Genomic DNA, 22,680 nt, shown 5'->3' with positions numbered 1-22,680 from the left:
TAGCTGTGACCGGCTCCTCCAGGCGCATTTTCTAAACTGAGTCTGCTAGGAGGGGCATAGAGGGAGGAGCCAGACCACACTATTGATCTCTTAAAGTGCCGATGGCTCCTAATGGACCCGTCTATACCCCATGGTACCAATGTGGACCCCATCATCCTCTAGGACGTAAGAGTAAAATAATAAAGTTGATGTTCAATTACTGTTGTACCGCATACATAATTAATACAAGAAACCATAAATTTAAAAACTTAAACATAACTTGAGTCCATAACTTAAGTTGAGTCAACAATCACATTTTCTTTCCCTTGTTTGGAACCTGTTGTAACGGTCTGTAATTTTCCTTAGAGTGTCAGCAGACAGTACCTTCCAGTACTTCCTTGGATAGTGGGCACTTCCGTTACACAGGGGACATGAATAAATAAGATTTTACTCACCGGTAAATCTATTTCTCGTAGTCCGTAGTGGATGCTGGGACTCCGTAAGGACCATGGGGGATTAGCGGCTCCGCAGGAGACTGGGCACAACTAAAGAAAGCTTTAGGACTACCTGGTGTGCACTGGCTCCTCCCACTAAGACCCTCCTCCAGACCTCAGTTAGGATACTGTGCCAGGAAGAGCTGACACAAATAGGAAGGATTTTGAATCCCGGGTAAGACTCATACCAGCCACACCAATCACACCGTATAACTCGTGATACTATACCCAGTTAACAGTATGAAATATAACTGAGCCTCTCAACAGATGGCTCAACAATAACCCTTTAGTTAGGCAATAACTATAAACAAGTATTGCAGACAATCCGCACTTGGGATGGGCGCCCAGCATCCACTACGGACTACGAGAAATAGATTTACCGGTGAGTAAAATCTTATTTTCTCTGACGTCCTAGTGGATGCTGGGACTCCGTAAGGACCATGGGGATTATACCAAAGCTCCCAAACGGGCGGGAGAGTGCGGATGACTCTGCAGCACCGAATGAGCAAACTCTAGGTCCTCCTCAGCCAGGGTATCAAACTTGTAGGCTGTTGCAAAAATGTTTGAACCCGACCAAGTAACAGCTCGGCAAAGTTGTAAAGCCGAGACCCCTCGGGCAGCCGCCCAAGAAGAGCCCACTTTCCTCGTGGAATGGGCTTTTACAGATTTAGGGTGCGGCAGTCCAGCCGCAGCATGTGCAAGTTGAATCGTGCTACAGATCCAGCGAGCAATAGTCTGCTTAGAAGCAGGAGCACCCAGCTTGTTGGGTGCATACAGGATAAATAGCAAGTCAGTTTTCCTGACTCCAGCCATCCTGGAAACATATACTTTTCAGGGCCCTGACTACGTCCAGTAACTTGGAATCCTCCAAGTCCCAAGTAGCCGCAGGTACCACAATAGGTTGGTTCACATGAAAAACTGATACCACCTTAGGAAGGAATTGGGAACGAGTCCTCAATTCCGCCTTATCCATATAAAATACAGATAAGGGCTTTTGTATGACAAAGCCGCCAATTCTGATACACGCCTGGCCGACGCCACGGCCCACAGCATGACCACTTTCCACGTGAGGTATTGTAACTCCACGGATTTAAGTGGCTCAACCCAATGCGACTTCAGGAAATCCAACACCACGTTGAGATCCCCCGGTGCCACTTGAGGCACAAACGGGGGCTGACTATGCAGCACTCCCTTAACAAAAGTCCGAACTTCAGGCAGTGAAGCCAGTTCTATTTTGGAAGAAAATCGATAGAGCCGAAATCTGGACCTTCATGGAACCCAATTTTAGGCCCATAGTCACCTCTGACTGTAGGAAGTGCAGAAATCGACCTAGCTGAAATTTCTCCTTTGGGGCCTTCCTGGCCTCACAGCACGCAACATATTTCCACCATATGCGGTGATAATGGTTTGCGTTCACTTCTTTCCTAGCTTTAAATAGCGTAGGGATAACTTCCTCCAGAATGCCCTTTTCCTTCAGGATCCGGCGTTCAACCGCCATGCCGTCAAACGCAGCCGCGGTACGTCTTGGAACAGACAGGCCCCCTGCTGCAGCAGGTCCTGTCTGAGCGGCAGAGGCCATGGGTCCTCTGAGATCATTTCTTGGAGTTCTGGTTACCAAGCTCTTCTTGGCCAACCCGGAACAATGAGTATAGTTCTTACTCCTCTCCTTCTTATTATTCTCATTACCCTGGGTAAGAGAGGCAGAGAAGGGAACACATACACCGACTGGTACACCCACGGTGTTACCAGAGCGTCCACAGCTATCGCCTGAGGGTCCCTTGACCTGGCGCAATATCTTTGTAGCTTTTTGTTGAGGCGGGACGCCATCATGTCCACCTGTGGCCTTTCCCAACGGTGTACAATCATTTGGAAAACTTCTGGATGAAGTCCCCACTCTCCCGGGTGGAGGTCGTGTCTTCTGAGAAAGTCTGCTTCTCAGTTGTCCAATCCGGGAATGAACACTGCTGACAGTGCTAACACATGATTTTCCGCCCATCGGAGAATCCTTGTGGCTTCTGCCATCGCCATCCTGCTTCTTGTGCCGCCCTGTCGGTTTACATGAGCGACCGCCGTGATGTTGTCTGACTGGATCAGCACCGGCCGGTGTTTAAGCAGGGGTCTAGCCTGACTTAGGGCATTGTAAATGGCCCTTAGTTCCAGAATATTCATGTGTAGGGAAGTCTCCTGACTTTTCCATAGCCTTGGAAGTTTCTTCCCTGTGTGACTGCCCCCCAGCCTCGAAGGCTGGCATCCGTGGTCACCAGGACCCAGTCCTGTATGCCGAATCTGCAGGCCCCCTAGAAGATGAGCACTCTGCAGCCACCACAACAGCGACACCCTGGCCCTTGGAGACAGGGTTATCCGCCGATGCATCTGAAGATGCGACCCGGACCACTTGTCCAACAGATCCCACTGGAAAATCCTTGCATGGGACCTGGCGAATGGAATTTCTTCGTAAGAAGCTACCATCCTTCCCAGGGCTCGCGTGCATTGATGCATCGACACCTGTAACGTATTAGGAGGTCTCTGTCTAGAGACAACTCCTTGGACTTCTCTTCCGGGAGAAACCCTTTTTATCCTGTTCTGTGTCCAGAACCATACCCAGGAACAGTAGACGCGTCGTAGGAACCAGCTGCGACTTTGGAATATTCAGAATCCAGCCGTGCTGTTGTAGCACTTCCCGAGATAGTGCTACTCCGACGAACAACTGCTCCCTGGACCTCGCCTTTATAAGGAGATCGTCCAAGTACGGGATAATTATTTCGGCCATTACCTTGGTAAATACCTTGGTGCCGGGGACAGACCAACGGCAACGTCTGGAATTGGTAATGACAATCCTGTACCACAATTTTGAGGTACTCCTGGTGAAGAGGGTAAATAGGGACATGCAGGTAAGCATCCTTGATGTCCAGTGATACCATGAAATTCTCCAGGCTTGCAATAATCGCCCTGAGCGATTCCATTTTGAACTTGAACCTTCGTATATAAGTGTTCAAGGCTTTCAATTTTAGAATGGGTCCCACCGAACCGTCTGGTTTCGGTACCACAACATTTTGGAATAGTAACCCCGGCCTTGTTGAAGGAGGGGTACCTTGATTTCACCTGCTGGAAGTACAGCTTGTGAATTGCCGCCAGTACTACCTTTCTCCGAGGGCAGCAGGCAAGGCTGATGTGAGGTAACGGCGAGGGGGAGTCGCCTCGAACTCCAGCCTGTATCCCTGTGATACTATTTGCAGAACCTAGGGATCCACCTGTGGGCAAGCCCACTGGTCCCTTAAGTTCCCGAGACGCGCCCCTACCGCACCTGTCTCCACCTGTGGAGCCCCAACGTCATGCGGTGGACTCAGAGGAAGCGGGGGAAGATTTTTGATCCTGGGAACTGGCTGCTGGTGCAGCTTTTTCCTTCTTCCCTTGTCTCTGTGCAGAAAGGAAGCGCCTTTGACCCGCTTGCTTTTCTGAAGCCGAAAGGACTGTACCTGAAAATACAGTGCTTTCTTAGGCTGTGAGGAAACCTGAGGTAAAAAAATTTCTTCCCAGCTGTTGCTGTGGATACGAGGTCCCAGAGACCATCCCCAAACAATTCCTCACCCTTATAAGGCAGAATCTCCATGTGCCTTTTATAGGCAGCATCACCTGTCCACTGCCGGGTTTCTAATACCCTCCTGGCAGAATGGACATTGCATTAATTCTGGATGCCAGCCGGCAAATATCCCTCTGTGCATCCTTTATATCTAAGACGACGTCTTTAATATGCTCTATGTTAGCAAACTATTATCCCTGTCTTAGAGTATTAATATTATCTGACTGGGTATCAGACCACGCTGCAGCAGCACTATTTATGCTGAGGCAATTGCAGGTCTCAGTATAGAACCTGAGTGTGTATATACAGACTTCAGGATAGCCTCCTGCTTTTTATCAGCAGGCTCCTTCAAGGTGGCCGTATCCTAAGACGGCAGTGCCACCTTTTTTGACAAACGTGTGAGCGCCTTATCCACCCTAAGGGATATCTCCCAACGTGACCTATCCTCTGGCGGGAAAGGGTACGCCATCAGTAACTTTTTAGAAATTACCAGTTTCTTATCGGGGGAACCCACGCTACTTTACACACTTCATTCATTCATCTGATGGGGGAACAAAACACTGGCTGCTTTTTCTCCCCAAAAATAAAAACCCTTTTTATGTGGTACTTGGGTTCATGTCAGAAATGCGTAACACATTTTTCATTGCCGAGATCATGTAACGGATGTTCCTAGTGGATTGTGTATATGTCTCAACCTCGTCGACACTGGAGTCAGACTCCGTGTCGACATCTGTGTCTGCCATCTGAGGTAACGGGCGCTTTTTTGAGCCCCTGATGGCCTTTGAGACGCCTGGGTAGGCGCGGGCTGAGAAGCCGGTTGTCCCACAGCTGTTTTACGTCATCCAGCCTTCTATGTAAGGAGTTGACATTGTCGGTTAATACCTTCCACCTATCCATCCACTCTGGTGTCAGCCCCACAGGGGGCGACATCCCATTTATCGGCCTCTGCTCCACCTCCACGTAACCTTCCTCATCCCACATGTCGACACAGCCGTACCGACACACAGCACACACACACACACAGGGAATGCTCTGACTGAGGACAGGACCCCACAAAGTCCTTTGGGGAGACAGAGAGAGAGTATGCCAGCACACACCAGAGCGCTATATAATGCAGGGATTAACACTATGAGTGATTTTTCCCCCAATAGCTGCTTGTATAAACAATATTGCGCCTAAATTTAGTGCCCCCCCTCTCTTTTTAACCCTTTGAGCCTGAAAACTACAGGGGAGAGCCTGGGGAGCTGTCTTCCAGCTGCACTGTGAAGAGAAAATGGCGCCAGTGTGCTGAGGGAGATAGCCCCGCCCCTTTTTCGCGGACTTTTCTCCCGCTTTTTTATGGATTCTGGCAGGGGTATTTATCACATATATAGCCTTTGGGGCTATATATTGTGATGATTTTGCCAGGCAAGGTGTTTATATTGCTGCTCAGGGCGCCCCCCCCCAGCGCCCTGCACCCATTAGTGACCGGAGTGTGAGGTGTGCATGAGGAGCAATGGCGCACAGCTGCAGTGCTGTGCGCTACCTTGGTGAAGACTGAAGTCTTCTGCCGCCGATTTTCCGGAACACTTCTTGCTTCTGGCTCTGTAAGGGGGCCGGCGGCGCGGCTCCGGGACCGAACATCAATGGCCGGTTCCATGCGGTCGATCCCTCTGGAGCTAATGGTGTCCAGTAGCCTAAGAAGCCCAAGCTACCACCAGTTAGGTAGGTTCGCTTCTTCTCCCCTTAGTCCCTCGCTGCAGTGAGTCTGTTGTCAGCAGATCTCACTGTAAAATAAAAAACCTAAAATATACTTTCTTTCTAGGAGCTCAGGAGAGCCCCTAGTGTGCATCCAGCTCAGCCGGGCACAAGAATCTAACTGAGGTCTGGAGGAGGGTCTTAGTGGGAGGAGCCAGTGCACACCAGGTAGTCCTAAAGCTGTCTTTAGTTGTGCCCAGTCTCCTGCGGAGCCGCTAATCCCCCATGGTCCTTACGGAGTCCCAGCATCCACTTAGGACGTCAGAGAAAAAGGAACAAAACACTGAAGGCCAGGACAACACATTTGTTGATTTGTTTTGTTTCATGAATTGTACCAGCACAACTTGTTCCTCCTCATTACATTGAATAATATACCAGCACCTGATATATAATTATCTCCAGGTATGATTGAGCAGCTTCCAAATTGTTTGTCTGCTTTGAGCATGAGGCATTGAATGGGAGCAGCATTTGGAAGGCATGCTGTTCCTTGTAGTGCCAATGGGAGATCCTGGGGGTGGCTCCCTGGTAAGTTAGCTCTCTGTCTGGAAATGTTTTAGTATTGACCTTTATCATGAGGCGTACTGTGACAAATTACATGGCCCAATGTGGGCACTGCTATTAAGTAGTTAGGACTGCTGTATCAGAGAAGCCGTGAAGTGGCCAGCAGCTTAAACATGTGTTTGCAAACATTTGTGACAAATTCTCTGAATTTTATTACCAGATAGATTCAGGGATGGTTACAGGTAATTTTCAGTGTGCGGAAGGGAATTTGGGGGTGGGGATTTGCACCCCCCTTCCTCCTCTTTGTTTGTCTGTCTATGACCCCTCCCCCTTCCAGCACCTGATATATAATTATCTCCAGGTATGATTGAGCAGCTTCCAAATTGTTTGTCTGCTTGTGAGCATGAGGCATTGAATGGGAGCAGCATTTGGAAGGCATGCTGTTCCTTGTAGTGCCAATGGGAGATCCTGGGGGTGGCTCCCTGGTAAGTTAGCTCTCTGTCTGGAAATGTTTTAGTATTGACCTTTATCATGAGGCGTACTGTGACAAATTACATGGCCCAATGTGGGCACTGCTATTAAGTAGTTAGGACTGCTGTATCAGAGAAGCCGTGAAGTGGCCAGCAGCTTAAACATGTGTTTGCAAACATTTGTGACAAATTCTCTGAATTTTATTACCAGATAGATTCAGGGATGGTTACAGGTAATTTTCAGTGTGCGGAAGGGAATTTGGGGGTGGGGATTTGCACCCCCCTTCCTCCTCTTTGTTTGTCTGTCTATGACCCCTCCCCCTTCCAGCACCTGATATATAATTATCTCCAGGTATGATTGAGCAGCTTCCAAATTGTTTGTCTGCTTGTGAGCATGAGGCATTGAATGGGAGCAGCATTTGGAAGGCATGCTGTTCCTTGTAGTGCCAATGGGAGATCCTGGGGGTGGCTCCCTGGTAAGTTAGCTCTCTGTCTGGAAATGTTTTAGTATTGACCTTTATCATGAGGCGTACTGTGACAAATTACATGGCCCAATGTGGGCACTGCTATTAAGTAGTTAGGACTGCTGTATCAGAGAAGCCGTGAAGTGGCCAGCAGCTTAAACATGTGTTTGCAAACATTTGTGACAAATTCTCTGAATTTTATTACCAGATAGATTCAGGGATGGTTACAGGTAATTTTCAGTGTGCGGAAGGGAATTTGGGGGTGGGGATTTGCACCCCCCTTCCTCCTCTTTGTTTGTCTGTCTATGACCCCTCCCCCTTCCAGCACCTGATATATAATTATCTCCAGGTATGATTGAGCAGCTTCCAAATTGTTTGTCTGCTTGTGAGCATGAGGCATTGAATGGGAGCAGCATTTGGAAGGCATGCTGTTCCTTGTAGTGCCAATGGGAGATCCTGGGGGTGGCTCCCTGGTAAGTTAGCTCTCTGTCTGGAAATGTTTTAGTATTGACCTTTATCATGAGGCGTACTGTGACAAATTACATGGCCCAATGTGGGCACTGCTATTAAGTAGTTAGGACTGCTGTATCAGAGAAGCCGTGAAGTGGCCAGCAGCTTAAACATGTGTTTGCAAACATTTGTGACAAATTCTCTGAATTTTATTACCAGATAGATTCAGGGATGGTTACAGGTAATTTTCAGTGTGCGGAAGGGAATTTGGGGGTGGGGATTTGCACCCCCCTTCCTCCTCTTTGTTTGTCTATAATATACCAATGTACCAGATGTTATTGTACACGGGTGTAGTATTGTATGCCGGCGACCAGCATACCGGCGCCAGAATCCCGACCGCCGGCATAACGACAGCGTGGCGAGCGCAAATGAGCCCCTTGCGGGCTCGCTGCGCTCGCCACGCTGCGGGCACGGTGGCGCCTATTCTCCCTTCAGGGGGGTCGTGGACCCCCAAAAGGGAGATAAAAAGTGTCGGTATGCCGGCTGTCCGGATTCCGGCATACTGTGTGCCGGGATCCCGACAGCCGGCAAACTGAAGACCACCCATTGTACACTGCTGCTATGTATGTTCCAGGTTGCAGATCACTTTTGTCTACATTTGTTGTGACTGGTCATAGTGAAACTAAAGGGGTTATGCAAATAGCCACTGTAAATTAACGCAGCTAATTGTCCCGCCGGCATATCAGGGATTTTGTTTCACCTGCCTCAGGCAGGCGAAACCAAATCCACGGAAATGGGGCTGCTATCACCAAAAACACACAGGTTTCACTGAACCTGTGTGTTTTTGGGAGATAATGTTATTTTTGTTTTGTTTTTTACAGGTGACCAAATTGGATAGCCTGTAAAAAAAAAAAATAAGTGAACATCGGGAAAAATCGCCCAAAGTATTTTCGCCTGTACTTGGATACTCCCCAAACTGAGGTTCCTGCTGTCTTCATGTCGTCTGATGATCAGAATATGTGTAGTTCAGCATAACTAACAGGCTGAAATTGGTGATGAGCAAGTGTTCCTACCACAGTCTTTGCGGTTTCTAGACAGCTATGCAGCTTGGTTTTGCAGTCTTGTATTTTATTTTGTGACACGTAGAAAAACTTTATGCCATGTATCTTTTCATCAGCCCAGCTATACAGGTCAAAAGGTGTCAAGATGTGATGAGTTTCCACTGCTTGCAAACTGGTCTTGTGGCTAGACGTTTACTAGCAGCATCGCTAAAGTAGTAAACATACTCCAATTTTAGTAATAGTTCCGCTAAGTGTTTCATAACTACCGTAATGAAGGCATGCACATATATGGCTACATGGTCACAGGTATCGCTAATAACACACAGACACACAGTTTAAAGTGTCACACAATCATGTTGCCTAAAAAACAGATGTAGCCACGCTAATCGTTGCCCCACGGCAAGTGTGCCTGCTAATGCACACGTATGCACGCCAATGGAAGCCTATGGAGCGAATGCCGGCTGTGATCAGTCACAGCAGAGTGCATTCGCACTATGCCGCGATGCGTATTCCGTGCGCACGCATCACAGCATATCTGCATACAGCAAATGGGTGAAGTGTTGCTTGCGAAGTGTCCCAGTGGAATCATTGAATTGCATCCTGACACACACATGAATAATTTTCTGCAAAATCTAGTAACACATAGCTTGTGTTTCTGGGCGAATGGTTTCCTTCAACTGACGTAGGTATTCAGCTTGCGACTTTGCTGTATACAGATGGGCTGTTGCATCATCAACAGCACTACAAATAACTTTGCGGAATTGTTCCACAGTACTAGTGATTGTAACCAATTTACTTTGGTCAGTGTGGACCCACTGCTTATAAACAATTGCGTCTTCATCATCAAAGTCACTATTATGAAAAGGTTTTTTAACTATTTTCTGAAGTGCTTTCAGACCTGGAAATTTATCACACCAATGAAGCATACAAGTTTTTTTAGACTGAAGGATTTCAGTTGGGCCTTTGTAGTCCATCTTTAGCGGTAGACCAGCAACCAATAATTTTTTACGTTTTGGTGAGTTTCTCAAACACACACAGTATGCATACCTCTTGCCACAACACTAACACACCATGCAGGTCGTAAGGAACAAACCTTAGACAATCCAACTTAAATGTCTGGAAAACAGTATTTGAAAGCAATAGAAAGCTCTTTCAAGTTTACTAGGAGTAGCCTTTTCTGTTTGTGAATTCTTTTTCCTCCTGGAACTTTTACAGAAACAGACTTTCTTTCCAGGGCACATCCGAGAAGTTTATCATCTTTGTAAAACTGCTGTACCTGATGTTTTACATTGATTGTTTTACCATGTATTCTGTGAAATTTAATAAATTAGGGACTCAAGATATGCTGAAGTTTTTAAATTTCATGATTTCTTGTGTTAATTATGTATGCGGTACAACAGTAAATTGAACGTCAACTTTTTTTTTTTCTTCTTCTTTTTCTCCTCTATGAAACAGAGTACCATACTGATTTTTGGTGCAGTAGTAATGTATACCTTTGTTAAGCACATAAAAAAAAATGGAATATCTAATGCTGATTGAACCTAGCGTTTTTAAGTCTTTCTTTCTTTCTCTCTTTTTAAAAACCGAGCGTTTTTACCGTAACTCGAAATGTAAAGCAGATAAAGTAAATTTCATGGTGATTCCTTAATAAACACCCATGATACTTCAAATAAACTGGATAAAGGTGCAGCGATTAGTAAATATTTAAATAAATTGAAGAATCAATATTTAATAAACAAACTGTCAGACAGTCGAGATATTTGGCAGAAATAGTTGTTTTGACATCCTCTCTTAACTAATGGTTCGTACACATTAGACGATGTTGCTCTGTGAGCGACGTCGTCTAATGTTTCCCCCTCCCGGGCCGGCCGCCGACTGTACACACTGAGCGACATAACCGCTCATATCGCTCAGTGACGCCACGCCTCCGCCAGCCGTGCATGCAGGTCGTGACGACAGTCCAGATCCTGCATGCATGCACTGGCAACAGCAACGATCGTTGTCGACCCACGGGGCCGCGCATCGGTCGTCGCTGGCGGCATACACACTTGCCGATTAAATGAGCAACGTCGCTCAGGGAGGGGGAAAATGAGCAACTTCGCTCAGGGAGGGGGGAAATGAGCAACGTCGCTCAGGGAGGGGGGAAATGAGCAACGTCGCTCAGGGAGGGGGGGAAATGAGCAACGTCGCTCAGGGAGGGGGGGAAATGAGCAACGTCGCTCAGGGAGGGGGGGAAATGAGCAACGTCGCTCAGGGAGGGGGGGAAATGAGCAACGTCGCTCAGGGAGGGGGGGAAATGAGCAACGTCGCTCAGGGAGGGCGGAAAATGAGCAACGTCGCTCAGGGAGGGCGGAAAATGAGCAACGTCGCTCAGGGAGGGCGGAAAATGAGCAACGTCGCTCAGGGAGGGCGGAAAATGAGCAACGTCGCTCAGGGAGGGCGGAAAATGAGCAACGTCGCTATATATTATCGGCACGTGTGTATGGGCCTTAAGAATTTTTTTTTTAAAAAAGTCTGAGATGGGTGGTGGACATTTAAGTTTTGGGGGGGTGATTTGATGTGAAATGACCCATTTGTGTGGGTTTCCTCCTGGTAGTCAGATATTCTCTATTATAACCCTAGTACAAGTCCACCTGTATGGCTATAGGATTGTACACTTTACTGCAGCAGGGACAGATGTGAATGACTAAATATTCTCTGTAAAGCGCTCTATAATAATTAACTGCTATGAAAAAAGGGTTGATAAATCAATTATGGCCTTCTCTGCTCTACAGCAGCAATAATACTGTGAACTATATGATCTAAGACAGGTGTGGGAAACCTTTGGCCCTCCAGCTGTTGTTGAACTAAACATATCAGCATGCCCTGAAACAGTTTTGCTATTTGGCCATGCTAAAACTGTTGCAGGGCATGCTGGGATTTGTAGTTCAACAGCAGCTGGAGGGCCACAGGTTCTCCAGCCCCTGATTTAAGAGACAGGATCCCAACAAGCCTCACAGTATCTGTACAGGAGTTATTTACAGCAGTGGTTCTCAACCTCGGTCCTCAAGTACCCCCAACAGTTCTAGCTGGTGCACAGGTGTATTCATTACTCACTGACACATTAAAAGACCCACAGGTGGAGCAAATTATTTTGCTTGCAATCCTGTGAGGAGACCTGGAAAACATGAACTGTTGGGGGTACTGGAGGACCGCGGTTGAGAACCACTGATTTATAGGGTTAGTATTTGAAGACACCGACTTTTACATACCAACATTGCTTCTATACATGCACATCCAAGTGAACTGGAGACAGGGTAACGACGTGTCAAATAATCTCTACAGGAAAGATTGAATAATGTACCTGTTTATCATATAGATCCAAGTGGGTTAGCTTGAAGTCTTGGAAAAGATCTATGTGAATGTTCCTGATAACAAAGTGCCCAGAATCTTCACTTCTCCCAACTTCAAGGGGCCAATACTGTCCACATTTTATTCGCCCTCTTTCAATCACTCTTGATAACAAAATTTTTTTTTAAAACAAAATGAAAAAATGTATTAAAAAACACAAGATTAAAACACCCACATGTTGGAAAAAAAGAGAAGACTGGGTTTTACAAGTGGTACAATCACAACTTGACATTTTATCAGACTTTTTGCTGATAACATCAAACTGCAACACCTGACATAAAAGCATGTGACGTGGTCTATTCTCTCTGTCACATGCTCACAGAAACACATTTGTAGCAAGTGTCAAAGTCGAAAAAATAAGAATTTACTCACCGGTAATTCTATTTCTCGTAGTCCGTAGTGGATGCTGGGAACTCCGTAAGGACCATGGGGAATAGACGGCTCCGCAGGAGACTGGGCACATCTAAAGAAAGATTTAGGACCATCTGGTGTGCACTGGCTCCTCCCCCTATGACCCTCCTCCAAGCCTCAGTTAGGACACTGTGCCCGGAAGAGCTGACACAATAAGGAAGAATTTTGAATCCCGGGTAAGACTCATAACCAGCCACACCAATCACACCGTATAACTCGTGATAGGAACCCCGGTTAACAGTATGATAACAAAAGGAGCCTCTGAAAAGATGGCTCGCAATAACAACCCGATTTGTGTAACAATAACTATTTACAAGTATTGCAGACAATCCGCACTTGGGATGGGCGCCCAGCATCCACTACGGACTACGAGAAATAGAATTACCGGTGAGTAAATTCTTATTTTCTCTGACGTCCTAGTGGATGCTGGGAACTCTGTAAGGACCATGGGGATTATACCAAAGCTCCCAAACGGGCGGGAGAGTGCAGATGACTCTGCAGCACCGAATGAGAGAACTCCAGGTCCTCCTCAGCCAGGGTATCAAATTTATAGAAATTTGCAAACGTGTTTGCCCCTGACCAAGTAGCAGCTCGGCAAAGTTGTAAAGCCGAGACCCCTCGGGCAGCTGCCCAAGATGAGCCCACCTTCCTTGTGGAATGGGCTTTTACAGATTTAGGCTGCGGTAGTCCCACCGCAGAATGCGCCAGCTGAATAGTGCTACAAATCCAGCGCGCGATAGTCTGCTTAGAAGCAGGAGCACCCAGTTTGTTGGGTGCATACAGGATAAACAGCGAGTCAGTTTTCCTGACTCCAGCCGTCCTGGAAACATAAATTTTCAGGGCCCTGACTACGTCCAGTAACTTGGAATCCTCCAAGTCCCTAGTAGCCGCAGGCACCACAATAGGCTGGTTCAAGTGAAACGCTGATACCACCTTCGGGAGAAACTGAGGACGAGTCCTCAACTCTGCCCTATCCATATGGAAAATCAGATAAGGGCTTTTATAGGACAAAGCCGCCAATTCTGACACGCCTGGCCGAAGCCAGGGCCAACAGCATGACCACTTTCCACGTGAGATATTTCAAATCCACAGTCTTAAGTGGTTCAAACCAATGTGATTTCAGGAACTCCAAAACCACATTGAGATCCCAAGGTGCCACTGGGGGAACAAAAGGAGGCTGAATATGCAGAACTCCTTTGACAAAAGTCTGAACTTCAGGCAGTGAAGCCAGTTCTTTCTGGAAGAAAATCGACAGGGCCGAAATCTGGACCTTAATGGACCCCAATTTGAGGCCCAACGTCACCCCTGCTTGCAGGAAATGCAGGAATCGACCCAGTTGAAAATCCTCCGTTGGGGCCTTCCTGGCCTCACACCAAGCAACAATGGAATTGCTTCGTACGAAGCTACCATTTTTCCCAGGACTCGTGTGCATTGATGTACCGACACCTGTCCCGGTTTTAGGAGGTCTCTGACTAGAGATGACAACTCCTCGGCTTTTTCCACTGGAAGAAACACTTTTTTCTGGTCTGTGTCCAGAATAATTCCCAGGAACAGAAGACGTGTCGTCGGGACCAGCTGTGACTTTGGAATATTGAGAATCCAGCCGTGCTGTTGCAGCACTTCCCGAGAAAGTGCTACCCCCACTACCAACTGTTCCTTGGACCTCGCCTTTATCAGGAGATCGTCCAAGTACGGGATAATTAAAAACTCCCTTCTTGCGAAGGAGTATCATCATGTCGGCCATTACCTTGGTAAAGACCCTCGGTGCCGTGGATAACCCAAACGGCAGCGTCTGGAACTGATAGTGACAGTCCTGTACCACAAACCTGAGGTACTCCTGGTGAGGAGGGTAAATGGGGACATGCAGGTAAGCATCCTTGATGTCCAGAGAGACCCTGTAATCCCCCTCGTCCAGGTTCGCAATAACCGCCCTGAGCGATTCCATCTTGAACTTGAATCTTTTGATATATGTGTTCAAGGATTTTAAATTTAATATGGGTCTCACCGAACCTTCCGGTTTCGGTACCACAAACATTGTGGAATAGTAACCCTTTCCTTGTTGAAGGAGGGGTACCTTGACAATCACTTGCAGTGAATACAGTTTTTAGATAACCACCACACTGCCTCCCTGGCAGAGGGAGTTGCCGGTAAGGCAGATTTTAGGAAACGGCGGGGGGGAGACGTCTCGAATTCCAGCCTGTACCCCTGAGATACTGTTTGAAGAACCCCGGGATCCGCCTGTGAGAGAGCACACTGTGCGCTGAAATTTTTGAGACGGGCCCCCACCTTACCCGGGTCCGCCTGAGCAGTCCCAGCATCATGCTGTGGACTTACCGGACGCAGGGGAGGACTTCTGCTCTTGGGAACTAGCTGTGTGCTGCAGCTTTTTCCCTCTACCTTTTCCTCTTGGCAGAAAAGATGAGCCTCCAGCCCTCTTACTTTTCTGGGGCCGAAAGGACTGTACCTGATAATACAGTGCTTTCTTTTGCTGTGGGGTAGCTTGTGGCAACCAGTTTGATTTCCCAGCAGTAGCTGTGGAAACGAGGTCTGAAAGACCATCCCCAAACAGTTCCACCCCCTTATAGGGCAAAACTTCCATGTGCCGTTTTGAATCGGCATCGCTTTTACATAGCGCTTATTTGTGATGCCAGCCGGCAAATATCCCTCTGTGCATCACGCATGTATAAGACAGCGTCTTTTATATGCTCTATTGTCAGCAAAATATTGTCCCTATCCATAGTATTATCCGACAGGGAATCTGACCACGCAGCTGCCGCACTGCACCTCCATGCCGAGGCAATAGCTGGTCTCAATATAATGCCCGTGTGTGTGTATATAGCTTTAAGGGTAGTTTCCTGCTTTCTATCAGCAGGTTCCTTTAGGGCGGCCGTATCCGGAGACGGTAGTGCCACCTTTTTTAATAAGCGTGTCAGCGCTTTATCTACCCTAGGGGGTATTTCCCAACGTGACCTATCCTCTGGCGGAAAAGAGTACGCTGCTTAGAAATGATCAATTTCTTATCGGGGGAAGTCCACGCTTCCTCACACACCTCATATTAATTTCTCAGATGCAGGAAAAAACTACAGGTAGTTTTTTCTCACCAAACATAATACCCTTTTTTGTGGTACCAGGGGTATTATCAGAAATGTGTAATACATTTTTCATTGCCTCAATCATGTAACGGGTGGACCTATTGGAGGGTACACTAGTTTCATCGTCGTCAACACTGGAGTCGGTATCCGTGTCGACATCTGTGTCTGTCACCTGAGGTAGTGGGCGTTTTAAAGCCCCTGATGACATTTGAGACGCTGGAACAGGCACAAGCTGAGTAGCCGGCTGTCCTATGTCGTCAAACCTTTTGTGTAAGGATTTGACACCTTCCATAAGTCCATCCACACAGGTGTCGACCCCGCAGGGGGTGACATCACATTCACAGGCATTTGCTCCGCCTCCACATCATTTTCCTCATCATACATGTCGACACAGCAGTACCGACACACAGCACACACACACAGGGAATGCTCTGACAGAGGACAGGACCCAACAAAGCCCTTTGGGGAGACAGAGGGAGAGTATGCCAGCACACACCAGAGCGCTATATATCACAGGGATATCACCTATAGAGAGTGTTTTCCCTTATAGCTGCATTATTATAATATACTGCGCCTAATTTTTGTGCCCCCCTCTCTTTTTAACCCTTTCTGTAGTGCAGGACTGCAGGGGAGAGCCAGGGAGCGATCCTTCCAGCTGAGCTGTGAGGGAAAATGGCGCCAGTGTGCTGAGGGAGATGGCTCCGCCCCTTTTTCGGCAGGCTTTCTCCCGCTATTTTAATAATTCTGGCAGGGGTTAATATACACCTATATAGCCCCTGGGGCTATATAATAAGAATTTACTTACCGATAATTCTATTTCTCGTAGTCCGTAGTGGATGCTGGGGACTCCGTCAGGACCATGGGGAATAGCGGGCTCCGCAGGAGACAGGGCACATCTAAAAAAGCTTTTAGGTCACATGGTGTGTACTGGCTCCTCCCCCTATGACCCTCCTCCAAGCCTCAGTTAGGTACTGTGCCCGGACGAGCGTACACAATAAGGAAGGATCTTGAATCCCGGGTAAGACTCATACCAGCCACACCAATCACACCGTACCACTTGTGATCTGAACCCAGTTAACAGTATGATAACAAAACGAAGAAGCCTCTGAAAAGATGGCTCACAACAAGAATAACCCGATTTTTGTAACAATAACTATGTACAAGCATTGCAGACAATCCGCACTTGGGATGGGCGCCCAGCATCCACTACGGACTACGAGAAATAGAATTATCGGTAAGTAAATTCTTATTTTCTCTAACGTCCTAGTGGATGCTGGGGACTCCGTCAGGACCATGGGGATTATACCAAAGCTCCCAAACGGGCGGGAGAGTGCGGATGACTCTGCAGCACCGAATGAGAGAACTCCAGGTCCTCCTTAGCCAGAGTATCAAATTTGTAAAATTTTACAAACGTGTTCTCCCCTGACCACGTAGCTGCTCGGCAAAGTTGTAATGCCGAGACCCCTCGGGCAGCCGCCCAAGATGCGCCCACTTTCCTAGTGGAGTGGGCCTTTACAGATTTAGGCTGTGGCACGCCTGCCACAGAATGTGCAAGTTGGATTGTGCTACAGATCCAACGTGCAATCGTCTGTTTAGACGCAGGAGCACCCATATTGTTGGGTGCATACAATATAAACAGCAAGTCAGACTTTCTGACTCCAGCCGTCCTAAACTATATATATATATATATATATATATATATATATATATATATTTTTAGGGTCCTGACAACGTCTATTAACCTGGAGTCCTCCAAGTCCCTAGAAGCCGCAGGCACCATAATAGGTTGTTTCAGGTGAAAAACCTGACACCCCCTTAGGAAGAAAACTGGAGACGAGTCCCAGCTCTGCCCTGTCCGAATGGAAATTTAAATATGGTCTCTTGTAAGACAAAGCCGCCCATTCTGACAATCGCCTGGCCGAGGCCAGGACCAACAGCATGGTCACTGTCCATGTGAGATATTGGTCAACAGCATGTTCACTTTCCATGTGATATATTTCAAATCCACAGATTTGAGCGGTTCAAACCAATATGATTTTAAGGAATCCCAACACTATGTTGAGATCCCACGGTGCCACTAGAGGCACAAAAAGGGGTGTATATGCAATACTCCCTTGACAATCTGGACTTCAGGAACTGAAGTCAATTCTTTTCGGAAGAAATTCTACAGGGCCGAAACTTAAAACCTTAAAGAACCCCAATTTTAGGCTCAAAACACTCCTGTTTTCAGGAAGAGTAGAATTCGACCTAGTTGAATTTTCTTCGTGGGGCCTTCCTGGCCTCACCCACGCAACATATTTTTACCACCTGTGGTGATGACGTTGTGCGGTCACCTCCTTCCTGGCTTTGACCAGGGTAGGTATGACCTCTTATGGAATGCCTTTTTCCTTCAGGATCCGGCATTCAACCACCATGCCGTCAAACGCAGCCGCGGTAAGTCTTGGAATAGACATGGTACCTGCTGAAGCAAGTCCCTTCTTAGCTCCCCAGGCCCTTAGTCCTCTGTGAGCATCTCTTGAAGTTCCGGGTACCAAGTCCCTCTTGGCCAATCCGGAGTCACGAGTATAGTTCATACTCCTCTATATCTTATAATTCTCAATACCTTGGTTATGAGAAGCAGAGGAGGGAACACATACACCGACTGTTACACCCACGGTGTTACTAGGACATCCACAGCTATCGCCTGAAGGTCTCATGACCTGGCGCAATACCTGTCCCGTTTTTTGTTCGGGCGGGACGCCATCATTTCCACCTTTGGTCTTTGCCAATGGCTCACAATCATGCGGAAAAACTTCCCTATGAAGTTCCCACTCTCCCAGGTGGAGGTCATGCCTGCTGAGGAAGTCTGCTTCCCAGTCGTCCACTCCCGGAGAGAACACTGCTGACAGTGCTATCACATGATTTTCCGCCTAGCGAAAAATCCTTGCAGTTTTTTCACTGCCCTCCAGCTTCTTGTGTCGCCGTTTCTGTTTACGTGGGCGACTGCCGTGATGTTATCCCACTGGATCAATACCGGCTGACCTTGAAGCAGAGGTCTTGCTAAGTTTAGAGCCTTATAATTTTGCTCTTAGCTCTATCTATGTGGAGAGAATTCTCCAGACTTGATCACACTTTCCTGGAAATTTTTTCCCTGTGTGACTGCTCCCCAGCCTCTCAGGCTGGCCTCCGTGGTCACCAGCATCCAATCCTGAATGCTGAATCTGTGGCCCTCTAGAAGATGAGCATTCTGTAATCACCACAGGAGAGACACCCTTGTCCTTGGATATAGGGTTATCCGCTGATGCATCTGAAGATGCGATCCGGACCATTTGTCCAGCAGATCCCACTGAAGAGTTCTTGCGTGAAATCTGCCGAATGGAATTGCTTCGTAATAAGCCACCATTTTTTACCAGGACTCTTGTGCAATGAAGCACTGACACTTTTCCTGGTTTTAGGAGGATCCCGATTAGCTCGGATAACTCCCTGGCTTTCTCCTCTGGGAGAAACACCTTTTTCTGGACTGTGTCCAGAATCATCCCTAGGAACAGTAGACGTGTCCTCGGAAAAGCTACGATTTTGGAATATTTAAAATCCACTCGTGCTGTCGTAGAACTATTAAAGATAGTGCTACTCCGACCTCCAACTGTTCTCTGGACCTTGCCCTTATCAGGAAAGCGTCCAAGTTTCTTTTAAGAAGAATCATCATTTCGGCCATTACCTTGGTAAAGACCCGGGGCGCCGTGGACAATCCAAACGGCAGCGTCTGAACTGATAGTGACAGTTCTGTACCACGAACCTGAAGTACCCTTGGTGAGAAGGGCAAATTTGGACATGTAGGTAAATGTCCCTGATATCCAGTGACACCATCTCGTCCCCTTCTTCCTGGTTCGCTATCACTGCTCTGAGTGACTCCATCTTGATTTGAACGCTTGTATGTAAGTGTTCAAATATTTCAGATCTCACCGAGCCGTTTGGCTTCAGTACCACAATATAGTGTGGAATAATACCCCCTCCCTTGTTGTAGGAGGGGTACTTTGATTATCACCTGCTGGGAATACAGCCTGTGAATTGTTTCCAATACTGCCTCCCTGTCGGAGGTAGACGTTGGTAAAACAGACTTCCGGAACTTGTGAGGAAGAGACGTCTCGAATTTCCAATGTACACCTGGGATACTACATGTAGGATCCAGGAGTCCCCTTGCGAGTGAGCCCACTGCGTGCTGAAACTCTTGAGATGACCCCCTACCGCACCTGAGTCCGCTTGTACTGCCCCAGCGTCATGCTGCGGACTTGGCAGAAGCTGTGAAGGGCTTCTGTTCCTGGGAATGGGCTGCTTGCTGCAGTCTTCTTCCCGTTCCTCTACCCCTGGGCAGATATGACTGGCCTTTGCCCGCCTGCCCGTATGGGGACGAAAGGACTGAGACTGAAAAGACTGTGTCCTTTTCTGCTGAGATGTGACTCGGGGAACAAAAGGTGGATTTTTCAGCTGTTGCCATGGCCACCAGGTCCGATGGACCGCCCCTTTATACGGCAATACTTCCATGTGCCGTCTGGAATCTGCCTCACCTGACCACTGTCGTGTCTTCGTCTGGCAGATATGGACATCACATTTACTCTTGATGCCAGAATGCAAATATCCCTCTGCGCATCACGCATATATAGAAATGCATCCTTAAAATGCTCTATAGACAATAAAATCTTGTCCCTGTCAAGGGTATCAAAATTTTCAGTCAGGAAATCCGACCAAGCCCCCTCAGCGCTGCACATCCAGTCTGAGGCGATTGCTGGTCACAGTATAACACCAGTATGTGTGTATATACTTCTTAGGCTATTTTTCAGCTTCCTATCAGCTGGCTCCTTGAGGGCGGCCGTATCTGGAGACGGTAACGCCACTTGTTTTATAAGCGTGTGAGCGCCTTATCCACCCTAAGGTGTGTTTCCCAACTCGCCCTTACTTCTGGCGGGAAAGGGTATACCGCCCATAACTTTCTATCGGAGGAACCCCACGTATCATCACACACTTCATTTAATTTATCTGATTCAGGCAAAACTACAAGTAGATTATTCACACCCTACAAAATACCCTTATTTGTGGTACTTGTAGTATCAGAAATATGTAACACCTCCTTCATTGCCCTTAACATGTAACGTGTGGCCCTAAAGGAAAATACGTTTGTTTCTTCACCGTCGACACTGGAGTCAGTGTCCGTGAGGTAAATGGGCGTTTTTACAAGCCCCTGACGGTGTCTGAGACGCCTGGACAGGTACTAATTTGTTTGCCGGTCGTCTCATGTCGTCAACCGGCTCGCAGCGTGTTGACATGATCACGTACTTCCACAAGTAAGCCATCCATTCCGGTGTCGACTCCCTAGAGAGTGACATCACCATTACAGGCAATTTGCTCCGCCTCCTCACCAACATTTTTCTCATACATGTCGACACACACGTACCGACATACAGCACCCACACAGGGAATGCTCTGATAGAGGACAGGACCCACTAGCCCTTTGGGGAGACAGAGGGAGAGTTTGCCAGCACACACCAAAATGCTATAATTATACAGGGACAACCTTTATAAAAGTGTTCCTCCCTTATAGCATTTAATATATATTTATATCGCCAAATCAGTGCCCCCCCTCTCTGTTTTAACCCTGTTTCTGTAGTGCAGTGCAGGGGAGAGCATGGGAGCCTTCCCCTCAGCCTTTCTGTGAGGGAAAATGGCGCTGTGTGCTGAGGAGAATAAGCTCCGCCCCCTTTTCGGCGGGTTTTTTCTCCCGGTTTTTAAGAACTGGCCTGGGTTAAAATACATACATATAGCCTTAATGGCTATATGTGATGTATTTATTTTGCCAATAAGGTACTTATATTGCTGCCCAGGGCGCCCCCAGCAGCGCCCTGCACCCTCCGTGACTAGGTCAGTGAGCCGTGTGACAACAATGGCGCACAGCTGCAGTGCTGTGCGCTACCTTCATGAAGACTGTGAAGTCTTCTGCCGCCTGTTTCCGGACCTCCGTTCTGCCGTCTTCTTCAGCGTCTGTAAGGGGGATCGGCGGCGCGGCTCCGGGACGAACCCCAGGCTGACCTGTGTTCCGACTCCCTCTGGAGCTCAGTGTCCAGTAGCCTAAGATCCCAATCCATCCTGCACGCAGGTGAGTTGGAGATCTCTCCCCTAAGTCCCTCGTTGCAGTGATCCTGTTGCCAGCAGGAATCACTGAATGAAACCTAAAAAAAAACTTTTCTAAACAGCTCTTTAAGAGAGCCACCTAGATTGCACCCTTCTCGGACGGGCACAAAAACCTAACTGAGGCTTGGAGGAGGGTCATAGGGGGAGGAGCCAGTACACACCATGTGACCTAAAAGCTTTTTTAGATGTGCCCTGTCTCCTGCGGAGCCCGCTATTCCCCATGGTCCTGACGGAGTCCCCAGCATCCACTAGGACGTTAGAGAAATGGTGTCAGTTTGCCAGCCAAGGTGCTATTTATTGCTGCTCAGGGCCCCCCCCCAGCGCCCTGCACCCATCAGTGACCGCAGTGTGTGGTGTGCATGAGGAGCAATGGCGCACAGCTAAAGTGCTGTGCGCTACCTTGGAGAAGACAGAAGTCTTCAGCCGCCGATTTTCCGGACCTTCTTGCTTCTGGCTCTGTAAGGGGGACGGCGGCGCGGCTCCGGGAACGGACGACGAGGTCGGGTCCTGTGTTCGATCCCTCTGGAGCTAATGGTGTCCAGTAGCCTAAGAAGCCCAAGCTACCACCACTTAGGTAGGTTCGCTTCTTCTCCCCTTAGTCCCTCGGTGCAGTGAGCCTGTTGCCAGCAGGTCTCACTGTAAAATAAAAAACCTAAACTATACTTTCTTTCTAGGAGCTCAGGAGAGCCCCTAGTGTGCATCCAGCTCGGCCGGGCACAGAAATCTAACTGAGGCTTGGAGGAGGGTCATAGGGGGAGGAGCCAGTGCACACCAGATAGTCCTAAATCTTTCTTTAGATGTGCCCAGTCTCCTGCGGAGCCGTCTATTCCCCATGGTCCTTACGGAGTTCCCAGCATCCACTAGGACGTCAGAGAAATATTGTAGTACA

General features: G+C 47.9%; 1 pseudogene; it reads right to left on the bottom strand.

Annotated features, from left to right (window-relative positions):
• LOC134911291 (tyrosine-protein phosphatase non-receptor type 9-like) overlaps nucleotides 1–22,680 on the bottom strand; it is a 298,012-nt pseudogene that overhangs the window by 26,112 nt on the left and 249,220 nt on the right.

This window comes from Pseudophryne corroboree, chromosome 1, assembly GCF_028390025.1.
Source record: "Pseudophryne corroboree isolate aPseCor3 chromosome 1, aPseCor3.hap2, whole genome shotgun sequence".
NCBI lineage: Eukaryota > Metazoa > Chordata > Amphibia > Anura > Myobatrachidae > Pseudophryne > Pseudophryne corroboree.
Note: the sequence above shows the minus strand (reverse complement) of the source record. Positions and strands in the feature narration are given on the sequence as shown.